We start from the raw sequence: 13,073 nt of genomic DNA, 5'->3' as shown, positions 1-13,073 counted from the left end.
GGGGACAGCTTTCCATCAAAATGAAAAGAAATGCCATAAACTAAAACTTCTCCTCCAATAAACCACCCTGCTATTATTTAATGCCTCTTAGATCTGGGATTGGGGGTAGTAAAATCTTGGCAACAGGGTTTTTAGAGGTTTTGGTGGCTTGGTGTTTGATGTCTGGTTAAATGAGAGTTTATCTTTGCCAGGTAAGGGTGGCTGGATTTATCACACATTGTGCTGCTGTATGGCCAGATCCCAGGCAGAAGAAATGAATGTTTAACTCCCCAGGCTTGCAAATTGGGTTTATTTGGTGATGAAGGAACTCGGGTAAGTTTTACCTCATGAAAAATTCCCAGGAAGGTCTTCTAAAAGGAAGTCCCACAGGAAAAAATAGAAATTGTTTATTTACTTCTTTACTACTTCTTCAAATGATATCAATACAATGACAAAGAGGGTAAAATCTCAATAATCTTGAGGGTGTTTTTTGGGGGGGATAGGATGAAGGGTTGTAGCTTTTATTGAGATTTGAGTGAGATGTGGCCTATGCTGGCAAACCCAGGCCTGTGACTGATGGGAAAACAGGAATGGTCAGTCCAAAAGGAAAAAGCTGAAGGAAAAGTAAAGTAAACACGAGAAAGGAGATTTTAAAATGAGAAATAAAAAATAAGAATAGGCAACTGAAGGAAGAGAACAGTGGTGGTGTGCTCAGTTAATCCTGGAACAAGAGGTGTTGCTGCCTTCCTTCCTGCTCTGGTTTAGTGGGAAGACTTGGAAGGAAAAGGAGGAAGATGAGTTAATCCTCAAAGGGACAGCTCTGGGAGTGATTTGTGCCAGCAGAGCCAAAAAATCTGCTTTGGATAATTTATTTCCATGTTATTTGGATGTATAAAGGGGCAATTAACGATAAGAGTCTAATTGGACTTTAATCTGAGCTGGATTGGGATGGTTGATCCCAAGAGGATGCTCAGGAGAAGCGTTGCACAAAGCACTGCTATTGTATTTCTGAGTTTCTGTAGCACAAATTCTAGAAACGCTTCATTTTTTAGTGTGAAATATGAAAAATCCACTCAATGATCAGAAATGTTCAATTTTAGAACAACTGGGGTTCCTCCAAAGGCACATTAAAGCTGCTGTGAGGGGAGGGCTCTGGGAAACACCGAGTTGAGTCTCCCACCTGGAGTTTTTGTGCTATAATAAAGGTGAAAATGGGGAAAATGTTCTCATTTATCATAGGAAGAGTAAAATTTACCCTTCTCAGAGGAGCTGTTTAGTTTTCTTCTCCATCAACCCTCAGCAGGGCAAGAGCCGAAGATGCTCAGCAGGAGCTGTGACCTTACAAGCCCCAGGAATTTGTTCCAGGTGAAGCGAGGGGAGGTTTGGATCCCAGACACTGAAGTGCTCCCCATGGAGGGAACATTTGGGTTTAACAAACACCTCAGACAGTGCTTTCCCTCTGCCCCTGCTCATTAATCTTGACCCAGCAGCTTTTCCTCCATCATCTCTCTCTTCTCCTGCTTAAAAGAGATTTTTTTTTTTGGTAATTACGAGGGACAAAGCTTGTTACAGGCTGAGCAAGGGAAGTGCTGTTCCAGGAATGTTCCCTCTTAGAGCTGAATTTCTTCCAAAGAGAGGTGACACGCATGACCTGCGAAGCACATCTAAGAAAATTAGTAACTTTTAGAAGGAAAAAGTGACTTGTTTTCCAGATACTATTTTAAATCATAATAAAAAGCCTCTTACAGATAATAATGGCTGGAAAATGGGTTGTGTATATTTGTTTTAGAGAAAAGAATAAGGTTTGCTGCTGGAGTGCCAGGACCTAATTACTTGATAAATAAAAAAGAATTTTAATACTGATCAGTACTGAATGTTAGTTTTTAGTCATTGCAGTGGCCTCTTGAATTATTCTGATTAATCACCCTCTTCTTTTTTCTCTTGAATTGCCTTATGGTTGTTTTGTAAAAAAAACCATTGGCAATCTCAGATCTTTCCTTCCATTAGAAGCAGTTTGTCACCTTTATGGATTCCAAAGGAAATTCTCACCTTTTTAAGGTGGAGGTGCTAAAATCTGTTGGACATTTGGAGTTTTCCTTCAAGTGTTGCCTCAAAGCAAAGATCTTTCCCATTATTTCGGGGAATAGCCCAGAGACAGGAAAAGATTTGCTGAAATAATTTGCTTGGTTTTAGGGAATTAGTTGCAACAAAACCTGGATCTGCTGAAATTTTCTGCTTGGTTAATGGTTGGGCCTGAGGAATTTGGGGATCTGTTCCAATCTTAACGATTCTGAAATTCTATGATTATGACTTAATGAATTTTACGAGGGTCCTGTTGCATTTTGAATTTTACACTGGGATGGGTCATAAATTGTGGTGGTTTGTAACCTTTTAAGTGAACATTCCACTGGAATGTTTTAAGGGAATATCCCACTTGATTATTACTGATAGGCACTGCTAAAATCTGAGCATTTTGTCTGTCTCCAAACTCTTGTAAGAGTTTGCTTTTCCTCTGGGAGATGAACCTGTTCATACCTATTTCACTTCCTTCATTTTCAGGGCATTTTTCTTTTCTGCAGGAGCTCTTTCTGAGGAGTTTAATTAAGTTTAGATGCAGAAATTTTTTCTTCTTCTCTTTTTCTTTTTGAGGGCCAGGTGGGGAATAAAAATCTGATCTCCTGAGATCTTACTCCCACAAAATACTCAAATACTGGGGAAAGAAAAGATTAATTTCTGTTTCACATCCTCAGACCCTTTAAACCTCAATGGTGGTGTGAGATCCCAATTAGAACCACTTAGGAGAAACTCCTGGGGGTGGAAATCTCTTTTCTGTGAGAAATGAAGTAAAATACAACTTAAAATTGCTTTTGAATTGGGGTTTAAGTGTATTCATAAGAAAATGTGAATGTCACATTTGAGATTGCCACTCTTTTAAAGACTTTTTGGTTTTTTTTTTGTTCTTAGGAATTAAATATGTTTGAATAAAAGTCCAGACGTTGCCAAATCTTACCAGCTTTTCCAAGCAGAACCATGGATTTGCCTCTGCAGAGAAAGGAGAAAAATCTTTGAACCTGAGGTCCTAGAAAAAGATCTGCTCCAGAATTCTGCACTTTTCTTGGCAGTGATTTTTTTCCAGCCATCAGTTTCTGCCTGCTCTGTGATGAAATGAAGAGACCACGATGACAAATTCCAAGGCTCAGTCCAAATAAATCAGTTTATCTGGACTGTGTAATTGGGAGATGTCTCCCTTCTGAAGGATGGCAGGCAGTGATTGAGGTACTGATCATAAATAAACCTGGCAAACTGAATTCTGTTATTTTCCTGCACTCCCAAATGCCCAAGGAACAGCATCCAGGCTTGGACACTTCCATTTGGATTCAGGGCTGGCTCTTATTCCAACTGTGTTCATTGATGATTTTCCCTCTTCCTGAATTAATTCTGAGATCTCATCCATGCCCTTCTTGCCTAGGAAATGTTTAGGGAAAGAGAAATAAAGGATATTTTACTGCTGCAGCGTGTGGAACTGTGTGAAAAGGGATTTCTCTTGCTTTAAAAGCTGGATTCCTCCAAAAACCTCTGGACAAGAAAGGCCACGTAATCCTCTGTGTGCACCAGGGGATATGCAGAATTTGAATTTGCTGCAGCATAAACCCACTGTCATTCCTATAGATTTGCTTACAAATAAATAAGGGAAATACTCTTCTTTTCCCTTCGCTGAGGGAGCAGCACTGGGATATCCTGCATTAATTTCACACGAAATAACGAGTTGCAGGCGCTTGTGTAATTTAGTTGGAAAAATAAATAGCACATTCTAGTGCTAAGGGGAGAGGGGCACTGGGTAATCCATTTCTTTGTTATTCTGTCTCAAATTTTATGGGCATGAGATAAAATGGAATTAATCTTTGTTAAGAGATGACCTTTGGAATAGGCTCCCTGCTGAGTGTTTTAATTACTGGAGCAGGTATTCACAGGTTGAGAGCCAGGAATGATTGATTTTCTTGGAGTGTATCAAAGAGAGTGGGGCAAATTCACGCCTGGTGTTGCCTCAGTGAAGTCAGAGCCACTTCTGGAAAAGGAAATACTGGAAATATCCATTTGGGAATGCCTATTTTGCCCAGGGGACCCTGCTGGAAAATGTCTCATAATCAGACTTTAGTAGTGGGAATTTTGCTGTAAGAATTTAGTTGTTTTTTTTTTTTTTTTTTTTTGGGTTGGTCTTTTTACTAAAAATGCTTTTAATTTCTTTAAATAAAATGGGTTTAGTCAATTTAGATGGGATGTTAGGAGGGAATTCCTGGCTGTGAGGGTGGGCAGGCCCTGGCACAGGGTGTCCAGAGCAGCTGTGGCTGCCCCTGGATCCCTGGCAGTGCCCAAGGCCAGGCTGGACATTGGGGCTTGGAGCAGCCTGGGACAGTGGGAGGTGTCCCTGCCCATGGCAGGGCTGGCACTGGATGATTGCTTCCTTCCAACCCAAACCATTATTTGATTAAAAAACCCAATAACTGAGAAATGTGTTCCTTTATCAGAGAGTTGGAGGTTTTAGACCACCCTTGGAGCTAAAACACCCAAGAAATTTAAGTAGAAATGTGTCAGTATCCCCCCACAGCCAATTTTCCCCCTTTGGATGGTGTAAATCAGGAATTTTCACCGCAGACCATGGTCTCTGCTCACCTAAAAGCTGCCACAGCACCTTTTTCCACAGTGATCCTTTCCCATGGATCTGGGCAGTGCAGATCCCTCCTGCCTGCAGGAACAGGCAAACCTAATTTAGTCTCCACAGACTGAATCCTGGAGCAGGGTTTCCAAGGAGCCAATTATTAGTTAAATGGGATAATTGGATTTAATGGGAAGCCTGTGCAGGGCTTCAGAAGCAGAGCAAAGACCCGAGAACAATGGGCTGTGTGGAAAGAGGGGAGCTGTCAGTGGAGCTCTCAGGGATTGGTGTTGGACCAATATTAGTTCATATTTTTGTTAATGACTTTGGCACCAAAAGTCAAAATGTGCTAATGGAATTTGCTGATGACATAAAACTGGGAGACAGTGTCAACACCGAGGAGGATGGGATTAATTAGGCAGGATTAGATGACCTCCAAGCCTAGAATAATAGAATTAGGGGGAAATTGAGTAGTGCAAGCTCAGGGTCGTGTCCTGAAGGATAATGAACTGAATTCCATCAGCAACAACAGGAGGAGTTGGACCTTTGGGGCTTTTCTTGGATCACAGGAAGCTTTCGACCCGTTAACCTGACGCAGTGCCTGGTGAAAGGGGCTGTCGAGTTCCCAGCCAAAATGTGTCTGGGATTGTGGTTACCTGTGCTCAGGGAAAACCCAGCTGGGGCTGGAACAGATGCCTGGAAAAGCTGCTGGGGGTTGCAGGGCTGGTCCCTCTGGAGGCTGGAGCAGCTCTGCTTGTTTTGCTGAGAAAAATGAGAGTGGGGAAGGGATGGGGTTGCTCTCTATGAGGGCATTGGGGGATAAAGGAGGGGGGGAAGCTGTTCAGATGATGTTTTTGTGGGCTGGACAGGGAGGTATAAGCCAGGTTTGAATAAATTAAGGCTGGAAATTAATGGAAGGTTTGGAGCTGCAGGTGGACAGGGAATACTGGGCAAGAAACCTGAAAATTTTATGAGGGCCAGGGCTGATAAATGATGAAGGTTCTGGCTGTCAGTGGGGAGAGGGCTGGTGGGGCACTTCCAGCACTCTCTTCCCAGCAGTGCAGAGCTCAGCTCACTGGTATCCATCTGCATTCCATGTTTGCCTTAAAAATAACTTACAGCCATGTCTAGACAACCAGTTTGAGGAGCTGCTAGTGCCCACAGAGGTCTAACACCAGTGTGGGGAGACACCATGGCTGAATTTGTGCATCCAGAGCCTTGTGGGCCCCTCGCAGAGACCAAATCACATGGAACGACCTTTGGAGGGCTGGAATTCTGAATCCATGCTTGGCTGGCACCTGTGGGGCAGATATTTATAACTCCTTTAACAGATGATTTGCTGTAAACTTCTCATTTCTGGGGCTCACAGGGAGGGGAGGTGGATGGGGAAGGTTCATCTTATGGGCAGTGGTTGTTTTAGGGAGGAGATAGTAGATTTTGTGGTTATAGCTCCAAAGAAAATAGGGAAGCAGCAGAGAGTTTTTGGGCTGGTTGGGCACGCTGCAGGATTATGACACATTCCTAAGAAATGCCAAGTGTTTTTTTGGACACATCTGGAGCCAGGTTCATCCCTGTCTGCCCTTGCCAAGCGTGGCTGTCCATCCCTATGTCACTGTGAGGGACAACGTGCTGTGCCTGGCTGAGTGGCAGTGACTGCTGTCCCGGTGCTCTGGGGCTCCCAGCCCTGCTCCAGCACACTTGGAGAGCCCAAATCCCCAAATTAAAACAATTAAAACGATGAGAGACAAATCCAATTAGGAATGTGCTGCCAGCTCGCCAGTCCCATGCATTCTGCAGCTGAAAGCTGTGTTTTCTGTCTGGTCCACACTCATCTGTTTCAACAACAGCAAGGTACAGGAACAGAATTCCCAGAATCCCAGAATATTTGGGGTTGGAAGGGACCTCTGGAAATCATCTATTTCAATCCCCTTTCTGAGGCAGGGTCACCTGGAGCAGGTGATGCACCCAGATGGGTTTGGAATATCTCCAGAGTGAGAGTGGGAAAAAGCCAATTTAAAATAACTCCTTTATTTTTAGTGCAGTGGAATAATGAGATGCACCACGCAATGTGGCACTTGGGTGTCTTCAAATAATCTTTTTTTTTTTTTTGTCAGCCCTCCTGGGCTGCCTGTCTTGAAAGCTTTGGAAAATTCTTTGGCCTTTAAATTGTCCCTTGGGATCGAACATAAATGGAGAGGGACAGGCAGGAGCAACACATCCACTGCTCCTGCCCAGTGCTGGGTGTTGAACGAGAGGCTTGGAGCACCTGGGCTCCCCAACACTCTTTGTTTGCCTCGGAAAATGAATTTCTGTGCTGCTGAGGCAGTGTCAGGAGCGAGTGTAACAAGGCAAACACAGAGTTCCCTGCTTGGCAGCCATTTCCTGAGGAAAACCTGCGAGTCTTGGCCTTTCCCAAATAAAAGCACTCCCAACCCTGTTTTGGAGTGCTTTAAAATTATTAGTTTATTATTTCAGTGTAATTACATTCCAAGCCCAGCACTTTCCAGAAGGAGTTTCGGCTCTGCTCTCACAAGTAGGTATTATTTGCTTTATGTAATTGTAGAGCTTCGGTTGCCGTGGCAACCGGACACAGTTTTAAATTTAGAAACTAATTTGTTTTCTGTCACTTTGCTCTTTACTGTTAAGGAGACAAGCTGTTTGCTATTAAATAAAACTCGAAAAGAAGGGGAGATTAAACGTGGATAAAAATATAATGTAGAAAATATCATGTAGCATTCGGTTGGAGATGCAGGAGAAAGCACTGGCAAGGCCAGGAGGGAAATTCCTCTGTTCCTTAGGAATTCAGGGGAAGTTTTTGTGCTGCTGAGGGGGATATTTAGTGTGTGTATGGGAATAAATCCAGTGGGGCTGCTGCAAGGGTCTAGGAGGCCTGGAATCCCAGATTCCTGAGTTTGTAATCCCATTTTTACCACTGATTTTGTTCTCTACAGCAGGGAGGGGCACTTGGCCTCTTTAATCTGGGGCTAAAATAGCGACAATATGCAAGTTACTGAATTATGCTATGGAATTAAGCAGCTGAAAATCTCCAGGTGAGCTTTAGCCCTCTTCCCTACAAGGAATTTCCTTGTGTTTCCTTCATGAGGGATTTCCTGGTGTCTGTCTAACCTGTCCTCAAACCTCTCCTGATGGAGATCCCTGAATAATCTCTTCCTCTGATCAGCTCTCCTCAGTCACAGAAAAAAGAAAGAAAATCACATTTCCTGGTTAAATCTCCTCTTGCTTCTGTTTAAGCCCCTTTCTCTTGTACCATTCCCAAAGGACTTGTCCTTTCTCCTTTAGTGAAGGAACTTTTCCTGTCTCAAGGCTTCTCTTGGACCCCTTGAGGGCGTGTGGAGTGCAGCAAACACCGAAATTTGTGGTTAAACGAAAAGCAGAGGAACAGAATTCCTTGGCAGTAGCAGGGCTACCAGCCAGGTATCCAAACCATGCTATTTTAGAAAAAGCTTAATTTTTTTGACCTGTGAAGGACTCAAATGCCTTCTTGAGCCTAAATACAAATGCAAGGATGGCACAGTTCTAATTTTACACATTATAAATTAGATAAAAAGGAGGTGAGGTCATTTTGTTGGACAATTTGGTTTAAACTGCTGGATTACCAAAAAAAGAAGGAAAAATAAACAACGAAAAAGGAAGCACTCATAAGTGCTGGTCAGTGTTACTGGGCAACATCTCTGGTAGTTCAGTCTGGATTTTTGGGACATTTCTGTAATTATATTTTGGGTTTTAAATGTTTTAAAATCTATGTTGAAGTAGGTAAGATTGCAAAATTAAAGTGAAAATCTCCGTGCTCGTAACTTCCCGGTGACGTCAGCAGAGGATTCCTCAGGAAAAGCCCATGGTGGGAACCACCTCTCAGTGCCTGGGTGAGCAGAACCACTTTCCCAGCTCCATTAGAAGTTCAGGAATCCTGCATTTATCACAGCAGCTCCGTGGTGTGGCTTTTGTCTCACTGGTTGCCTGTGAGCTCTGCTCAAATTGCCTGGGAAATCACGGAAACACAAAATGTGAGGGAACGTTTTAGGTGCTCACCAGCTTCCACGAGGTGCTTAGGCTTTGCTGCCTACAAAAAACATAATCAAAACAAATGAGGAAGCTGACATTATTCCCAAGAAGTGGGTCAGTCTCCAAATGGATAATAAAGGGATGAAAAGGAGGTGGGATAACAAGTGCTGCTGGCAGAGATGGATTGCTGGGCTGAGCTGCTCATGAGCAGTGTCGCTGTGCAGTCCTGCTTTTAATGGCTCTGTATTCAGCCAGTTAAAATAGATCAGTGGGGACAGTTTAGGACACTCCTAAACATCCATTGTAACCCTGATGTGCCAAATATGCCACGGAAATAAAAGAATAATTTCCCCCCAGTCCTTCTGGGAATGCTCTGTGGCAAAACAAGCTCATTTTTTAAGGAATTGCAAGAGTTTTCTTTATCTTAATGCTTTGTCTGTGGTGGGTTTTGTGTTTTAATTCTCAGACCCTTTCTGGAGCTCTGGATTAAGCTGTGATGTTCCCTTGGAGACAAAGGTGGTATTTTATATTACATAATATGGCCTCGGTACTTTTTCTTAAACAACATCTAAATCAGCCTGGGATCTTTACAGCAAAAGGGAGAATATAAAATATTGATGTTCCTGCTGGAAAAGTAGGTCTTTCAGATTAATTTTTTTTTCATGAAGTAGAAAGCCAAGGATTTTTAAATGACTGGAAGAGCCAGGCTGGTGAATTGAGCCAAGAAGCTGCAGGTTTGTGTTGGACATGTTTTACTTTTTACTCCCACTGATGGCCTCAACTCAGGCTGGTGAAACCTGAAATTCAAAGTTAAAACTTCTTCTTTATTTTCCCCAGAATATTAATAAAAATTATAACCAGGCTTACCCTCCAGGATACCTTTATCTGCTCTGGGCACTGAAGTTCTGCTGAAATAGTTTTTAAACGGATTAAAACCTTTGATTAAAGGTTCAGCACAGCTGAAATGTGTTTGTATAGCTTTTACATTGTACTCAAATTAAAAAAAAGATACAAAAAAATAACAAGAGGTGGGTGTGAGCTTTGTGGTCGCAGTGTGTGGCTTTGAGAGAGGAATTTGAGAAGCAGCAGCACTTTCTGTGTGTCTTTAGAATAAACTCGTGGAATTTTGTTCAGCCAGAGGAAATGGAGCCAATTATAAATAACTCCTTTATTTTTAGTGGAGTGGAATAATAAGATGCACCACTCAAAGTGGCATTTGGGTGTCTTCAAATAATCTTTTTTTTTTTCTTTCTACCCAAGCAAACACTGCAGAGAATTTATGAGTAAGTGATTGGTTTTATCTTAGCTCCAGAGTTTGCTTTTTTCCTGTCATTATTCCTGGGTTTAATCAAAAACAGGGATCCAGTTGCTGTTCCTGGAGCTCTTTGAGGAGAGCTTGGGTAGTAGTGGAAATATTAAAGCAAACACAAACCTAATAATATAAATACACAATAAAATGTGTGTGTATTGTAAGGCAAAATGTGTGCCTTACAATGGAATTATGGCTGTTTGGAGAAAACCAGCTCAAGATTTAAAGATTTATTCATTTTTTGCTGCAATTTTGGGATGGTGCTCACCAAAAAATGACCTAAGAAGCTTGGATAGTGTGTGTGGGTATTTGCTGAGGGAGTGAGGCTGCAGCAGCCTCTCCTGGGCACAGGGATCACTCCTTCCCTCCTGATTATCCCCCTATGGACCCTTCCCAAGGGATGCTCAGCTCTCCCCATCCTTGTTTTCAACACATCCAGAACGTCCCTCACCCTTTCCTATTGGAGTTTCCACCACTGAGACTTGGAGCTGGGCCTTCAACCAGAGCTCTCCTTTATAATATTTTATTTTCCCCTTTGGGTAATGAGAAAAGTGCACAAACCCATAGAATTCCCTGCATTTCCCTGTTCCAGTTTGCTGAGACACCGATTTAACAATCTGGGTTGTGCAAGAGTGAGAGGGGCCTGGTGGCAGTGTGGATATATTTGCTGTAATTGCCACTGGAATATATTTTTCTTGGATAACTCTTGGACATGGAATCACACAGTGTTTGTCAGCCCTTTGTCAGGAGAGCGCTGAGGAGCTCCAGATGTTTTTCTGGAAGGAATCAGCAGAAGGCACTGACAACTCTATTGGCTGCTGACGTGAACTTGGATCCATCCCTGGAATGGGTTTGGAAGGATGATGGAATGGCAACAACACAGCCCTGAGGTTAAAATCAAAATCAGGGGGTCTTTGCTACATCTTGGATGAGCATTTTTAGCCAAAGCTTCCCAATGTTTCTCCGAATTTGGCCGTTCCAATGATTCATTTTGCTGTGAAAAATGCCAAGCCCGAATGGAAAATATTGGAAGAACACTCGGAAACACAATTTGCACAGCCAATTTATGTCTGTCCTGCACTACCTGACGGGATTTTTGCAGTGCTGGGCTTTAGCTTTATGCCCACTCAGTTTCCTTATCAGCTCTGTGCCAGTGCCTATCACATAATTCTCTCTTTCACTGCTCACTGGACCCGAGCCTGCTCAATTTACTTCAGCTGCCAGTGGCACTTCTCCCTTCCTTAAAACACAGGCCTTGCCAATTTCCAGGAATGTTTAGTCTCCTCCTAATTTGGAGCAGGTGTTCGAGCCTCTCTCCTCTGCTGTGCAGCAGAAGGTTCATATATTTTTCATTATAGACTGAGACAAATCCTGGTGCTTGGGATGACCATCTGTCAATGGGTTTGTTCTCCTGGACTATAAATAAGATGGTTTGGGGTTTGTCTTGATTTATTTGGTTGTGAACCTGGTGTTGATGAGGCATCCCACTTCCCACGTGGAGTTTTATGGTTGGTCATTGCCAACCTGCTTCATTCCTTGATGGGAGTTTTTGTATTGGGATAATTCTGGTAAAAATCAGGTCATGGGAGTGTGAGCCAAAAAAATCCTTGGGGTTTAATGTCCCTGTTTAAAACTGATGGAACTGTCCCATGATTCAGGATCAGTCCTGTGGGATGTGCCCCGGAGTTTCCTGTTGACAGTAAATAAATAATAATAAAACCTTGGAAGAGGCTGTCCAGGGAAGTGATGGGATCACTGTCCTCAGAAGAGTTAAAAAAATGAGCAGACGTGGCACTCGGGGACATGGCTCAGTGGTGGCCATGGACATGGCAGTGCTGGGGAATGGTTGGGCTTGGTGATCTTGGAGGACTTCTCCAACCTTAGTGATTCTGTGATAATGGGAGATTTTAGAAAGGGCTTTTGGTCCTGCTGGAATTTTTGTGCTTTTCCAGGGATGACTTTTAAATCTCCTGCGTGCACCTCGGTGTTATCTGAACTCATTATCCCGCTCTCTGCATCTCTTCCTCTTCCCTGGAGAGAGTAAAATTCCCAAACTCGTCTGTCCAGCTCACAGCATCCCCCATGGTGGCCTCTCTGCTGCCTTTTGGATTCCTCTTGTTTTTCCAGCATCCTTACCACCTTTCATGACTATTTCAGGGCAGGGTGTGGATTCTACCCTGAGCTTGAAGATGTTCTGGGATTTGGCTGTGAAACCAAGTGGTTGTGGGACGTTCATGATGGGTTCCCTCCAAAAGCAGAAAGAGTTCCTGATGGAAATCGCTGTGGGAAAGGGCAGGGAGGTTCAGAGGTGATGCCATCAGCCAGCAGGAAGCTGGGATTCTGTAAGGAGTCTGAAATCCAAGTGGTTTTGGTATAGTTTGCTGGTTTTTTTGAACTTGTTTACTAATGGAGTGTCATTCCTGTGCCTCTGAGCGTGCTAACACAGCTGCAGCTATTGTGTTTTAGGGAGGGAACAGAGCTTGTATCCCTGCCCCAAGAAATCTTATGGGAAATTTTCCAAGAGCTCCTTAATAGCAGAGCCTAAATATCCATTCCTCTCCAAGAACGAGTACTCTGGTCTCTGCTTAATTGTTCTGGCAATTAATTTGCCACAAGAGCACTTCCAAACAAGCAGGTGGGCCAAGGCTGTGGGAAGGTGAGGTTGTATCAGCCTCCATCCACTCTGCCCTCATCCCATCCAAAATTATCCATGCAAACCTGCTGGAGAAGGGCATGGATCCTGCAGGACAGGTCCTGGGGAGTTGGACTAAAACTTCTCCTGTGGCCATGCATTTGAGGGGATATTTGGAATGGGTTTCTGTACTTCAGAGGCACAAAAAGCTCTTCCCTAAATCCCTGTGTCATCATGGAGACTCTCCCACCTTTCCATAATTTATATGTGCACAATTACTTGCCCTTGGAATTGCAGCTGGTGCTGATGGCTCCTTTTTCCCAGAAAAAATAGCATTGAGGGAGAGTCGAGAAAGGGGTGGTTTGGTTTTCAGGGAAGATGCCCCTCCCTGCACCAGGATTTGACCAGTGCAGAGTCTGGCCAGGTGGAATTCTGTCCTTGCCATCCATGGTTTTTTTTTTTTTTCAGGATCAGAA

Source organism: Aphelocoma coerulescens, chromosome 9 (assembly GCF_041296385.1).
Source record: "Aphelocoma coerulescens isolate FSJ_1873_10779 chromosome 9, UR_Acoe_1.0, whole genome shotgun sequence".
Taxonomy (NCBI): domain Eukaryota; kingdom Metazoa; phylum Chordata; class Aves; order Passeriformes; family Corvidae; genus Aphelocoma; species Aphelocoma coerulescens.
Note: the sequence above shows the minus strand (reverse complement) of the source record.